General features: G+C 43.0%; 1 long non-coding RNA gene across 1 annotated transcript; it reads right to left on the bottom strand.

Moving 5' to 3' along the window:
• Positions 1-1,305: 1,305 nt before the first annotated feature.
• LOC140737406 (uncharacterized) lies at positions 1,306-3,024 on the bottom strand. The gene is made up of 2 exons (XR_012101139.1): positions 2,811-3,024; positions 1,306-2,529 (listed from the first exon to the last, which is right to left on the bottom strand). It is a non-coding gene; the product is annotated as an uncharacterized lncRNA (long non-coding RNA).
• Positions 3,025-5,352: the final 2,328 nt, after the last annotated feature.

Raw genomic sequence — 5,352 nt, 5'->3', positions numbered from 1 at the left:
GATCAGAGATGGAGAGGGTCAGTAACTTTAAATTCCTGGGTTTCACTATCTCAGAGGACCTGTCTTGGACCCATCATATAAATGTAATTGTAAAGAAAGCACCATGGCACCTCTGCTTCCTTAGGAGTCTGCGGAGAATTGGCATGACATCAAAATCTTTGACAAGCTTCTGTGGATGTGTAGTGTATTGAGATGGTATTGACTAGCTGTATTACCGACTGGTATGGGAACACCAATACCTTTGAGCAGAAAACCCTACTAACAGTAGTGGATTTGGGCCAGTACATCACAGTACATCTCAACCACTGAGCACACCAACATGAAACACTGTTGTAGGAAAGCAGCACCCATCATCAAAGATCCCCACCACCCAGGCCACGCTCTTTTCTCATGGCTGGCATCAGGTAGAAGGTACAAGTGCCTCAGGACCCACAGCACAAAGTTCAAGAACAGTCACTACCCCTCAGCCATCAAGCTCCTGAACAAAAGTGGATAACTACACTTCTCTATTGAGATGTTCCCTCAACCAATGATCTCATTTTAAGGTCTTATTATCTTGCTATTTCATGCTATTGTTATTTATTGTAATTTATTTATATTTGCATTTGCACAGTTTGTTGTCTTCTATGCTCTCCTTTCCTTTCATTAATCTTGTTATAGTTACTATACTATAGATTTTCTGAGTATGCCTGCAGAAAAAATAATCTGAGTTGTATGTGGTGACACTTATGTACTCTGATAATAAACTTTACTTTGAACATCGAACTTTGAGGTTGCAGGTCCAGCCAGCTCTGTCATGGGCTTAGCCCTCTTCACCATCAAGGTGGTGTCTCAAGAAGGTACCATCTATCACTGGGGAAACTCATCATCTGGGACATTTCCTCTTCTCATTGCTACCACCAGTGAGGAGGTACAGGAGCATGAGGACCCCACGCTCAACGATTCAGGAACAGCTCCTTCCCCTCTGCCATCAGATTTCCTAATGGTCCATGAACCCATGAACACTCATTCATTAATACCTTGTTTTTTGCACAATGAATTTATTTTTGTCATTTACAGTAAATTTATGCCTGCTGCAAAACAACAAACTTGAGATCATCTAAGTCAGTGATAGTGAATCTGATTCTGATTCAATTCCTTTTACAGGCGACCCCTGCATCACAGCGTTCAGGTTTATCAAAATTTGCCTTTATAAAGTTACCAATTTTCTACCCAAAAGTCCAAGATACAGAATAAAATCTGCTCCTTCTGAATTTAAGTGGGAGAAACATAAGTGTGCAAACACAAAATGCAACAGAAACAATATATTTTGTCAGTTTTTATTGTTCAACTGATGCAAGCGCAGATAATGCAACATTTTTTCAGTGCAGTAGATTTATTTTGCTTATTGCAGAAACTGTTTTTCAAAGTTTTTCTATAATATGTCCTCAGGGTCAGCAAGTTGAATTATATGTTATGATCCTAAAGGACCATGTATAGAAATTTCATTGGGTATATACTCATTGGCCACTTTATTAGGTACCGCCTGTACCTAATAAAGTAGTCATCGAATGTATGTTTATGGGCTTCTGCTGCCGTAGCCCATCTGTTTCAAGGTTCAACGTGTTATGAGTTCACAGATGCTTTTCTCTTGTAATGCATGGTTATTTGAGCTACTGTTGTCTTCCTTTCAGTTTGTACCAGTCTGGACATTCTCCTTTGACCTCTCACGTTAATGAGGCATTTCACCCACAGAACTTCCTCTCACTAGATGCCTTTTTCTCGCACTATCCTCTGTAAACTCTGGAGACTACAGTGCGTGAAAATCCTAGGAAATCAGCACCTTCTGAGATACTCTAATCACTCCTGTATGGCATCAATAATCATTCCAGGGTCAAAGTCATTAGATCAGATTACTTCACCATCCTGATGTTTGGTCTGAACAACAAGTGAACATTTTAACGATGTCTGCATGGTTTTACACATTGAGTTGCTGCCACATGATTGACTTACTAGATATTTTCAATTAACGAGCAGGTGTTCAGGTGTTCCTAATAAAGTGGCCACTGAATGCAAAACTTGATGCTGGAGAAATTTGTTGTGAATCACGCCGTTAAACTATCTCCCTTATATTTGCTTATACACTTCCAAATGCATGTCTCCATTGAAACTGAAGGCTGGAAGGTGATAACTGCAGACACAATAGGCTGCCACTTCTCATTTGTTTTGTTTTGCTCCTGATTATAGCATCTGCAGTCTCTTATCAGAGACTGGTTGAGTGGAGCTACATCAACGTCCCGTTTAAAGTTAGCAAAACTAAAGAGATGATTGCTCATTTCAATACAGGAAGATGGATGGACATATGCCAGTGTACATTGTTGGATCGATAGTGTACACTCTTCTGCTCTTGTTGAATACGGTTGTAACGTTCTCGCTCGGGTGTGAAGTAACGCCGAGGTAAACGTCGAGATAAACCAGAATCAATGCAAACGAGACCGCAGTAAGATTAACCATTTACTGTTCACTCTTCACATTAACGCATGTTGAAAACTGTTGAAAAACAATACAAGATTGGTACAGTGTTTGTTCCCTTCTAAATATCACATTTACATTGTGAATACTTGCAAAGGTAAAACTACAATAACTACATTACATTAAAGTGCAGCATACAGTCGGAATCTAGCTGCTCCATTGGCTGCTTTAGATACACTTCAATACAAACTATCCCGACTCTTTAACTGACGAAAAGGTAAACCTTACCGACCGTCGTTACTTTTAACAGAATCGGCGTTAACATTTTAACTCAAAATACCGATTATCTAATGACTTACAGCGTTGCTTTCACTGTGTCTTTGGTGCATAGAGAGACCCTAGTCAGCGTTATGGTCGCACATGTGAGTGACCCCCGCCCTTGCGTGAATCTCAAACCGGTAATTCCCCACAAGACGCGGCGAACCCGGATGTGACGTCATCGCAGCCGCGATGTATTACAGACAAATCAATTGATTTAAACAATCCTAACTTTAACTAAAAAATGCTAACAAATTACTACGCGAAAATATTATAAACTAAATAACTGCCATAAAGGCAGCACAACGGTACTGTTTCTCAAGTGCTAGCTTGATGTCTGCCTGAGGTGAGATTCGTACTGCTGCTTGGGTGTGGGGTGGTAGGAGCTGCTTCTTAAGACTGCGCACTTCAGTCTTGCCTGAAATTCTCCCCAGCAACCATGTTTTCTGACACATTGGAGGCCTCGCAATGTTCACAGCTGCAGTGCTAGAATTCCGGGAGGTCTGATCTGCCGAGTCTGTTGGCTCTCTCTACAGTCTGTAGGGCCACTGATTCGTTTAGATGACTTAAAAGCATGTTATTTATTGCAGTAGGTTTCATCGCAGTTTTCAAATTTAAAAGGCATGATCGCAAGTACCAGCAAGATGTCATCTCCGTCCAGAGCCACCTTGAAATCCCTCTACAAAACTTGGAACAATTTTCATGGAACACTGTTTCAAAATGACAAAACAGCACGATTGGTGCTACCAGTGGGAGATGAATTTCTAGCCAATAGGTCTAGTTGTGCATTTGTTGGGAAATGGAATTTCTTGATCTCTTCACCAACTGTGACTACAAGCGTCAGATCAATAATCTTTTGCTCATCTCTGCTTCCATGTTTTAAAAGCCACAGTGAACCTGCTCCTCGCAGTCAGTTGCCTTGGCAGGCTATGTCATTCACATGTCTCACTGTGAATCTTTACTGGCAGAAGAAGGTGTGCTGCTGTGGGAGAAGCTCAAAGACATTGTCCTTTTGGAGGTTATATCTAAGGAATTTAAAGATTAAAACATCAGGCCTGGTAAAGGTTTACTGGGCAGTCATGATCCCCACCCTCATGTGTGTTTCTGAGATGAACCACTTACAGCAGGAACCTGAAGTTACTGGAAAAATACTGACACTGTCGGCATAAAATGTTTCAACTTCACTGGAAGGATAATTTGACCAGTGTGGGTGTTTTCTCCCAGGCCTGTTTCCCCAGTATTGATGCCTTAGCTCTCAGTCAGAATATGTGGGCAGGCCACGTCATAATACCAGACTTCCAAATAGGATAGCCTATTTTGAACTCTGTCATAAGAAGTGATTACCAGCTGGACAAAGGAAAAGATTCAATAATGTGTTCAAAGTCTCCTTGCAGAACTGCAATATTCTCATTGACTCCAGGGACTTCTGGCCCATGACACATACGTTCGAATGCTGTTCATAGACTTCAGTTCAGCATTCAACACAGTCATCCCTCAGAAACTGATTGGAAAGCTGAGCCTACTGGGCCTGAACACCTCCCTCTGCAACTGGATCCTAGACTTCCTGACTGGGAGACCTCAGTCAGTCCGGATCGGGAGCAGCATCTCCAACACCATCACACTGAGCACGGGGGCCCCCCAGGGCTGTGTGCTCAGTCCACTGCTGTTCACTCTGTTGACCCACGACTGTGCTGCAACACACAGCTCGAACCACATCATCAAGTTTGCTGATGACACGACTGTGGTGGGTCTCATCAGCAAGAACGACGAGTCAGCATACAGAGAGGAGATGCAGCGGCTAACGGACTGGTGCAGAGCCAACAACCTGTCTCTTAATGTGAACAAAACAAAAGAGATGGTTGTTGACTTCAGGAGGGCACAGAGTGACCACTCCCCACTGAACATTGACGGCTCCTTGGTAGAGATCGTTAAGAGCACCAAATTTCTTGGTGTTCACCTGGCAGAGAATCTCACCTGGTCCCTCAACGCTAGCTCCATAGCAAAGAAAGCCCAGCAGCGTCTCTACTTTCTGCGAAGGCTGAGGAGAGTCCATCTCCCACCCCCCCATCCTCATCACATTCTACAGGGGTTGTATTGAGAGCATTCTGAGCAGCTGCATCACTGCCTGGTTCGGAAATTGCACCATCTCGGATCGCAAGACCCTGCAGCGGATAGTGAGGTCAGCTGAGAAGATCATCAGGGTCTCTCTTCCCACCTATTACGGACATTTACACTACACGTTGCATCTGCAAAGCAAATAGCATTATGAAGGACCCCACGCACCCCTCATTCAAACTCTTCTCCCTCCTGCCGTCTGGGAAAAGGCACTGAAGCATTCGGGCTCTCACGACCAGACTATGTAACAGTTTCTTCCCCCAAGCTATCAGACTCCTCAATACCCAGAGCCTGGACTGACACCTTACTGCCCTATTGTCTTGTTTATTATTTATTGTAATGCCTGCACTGTTTTGTGCACTTTATGCAGTCCTGGATAGGTCTGTGGTCTAGTGTAGTTTTTTTTCTGTGTTTTTTATGTAGTTCAGTCTAGTGTTTGTACTATGTCATGTAACACCATGGTCCTGA

This window comes from Hemitrygon akajei, chromosome 2, assembly GCF_048418815.1.
Source record: "Hemitrygon akajei chromosome 2, sHemAka1.3, whole genome shotgun sequence".
NCBI lineage: Eukaryota > Metazoa > Chordata > Chondrichthyes > Myliobatiformes > Dasyatidae > Hemitrygon > Hemitrygon akajei.
Note: the sequence above shows the minus strand (reverse complement) of the source record. Positions and strands in the feature narration are given on the sequence as shown.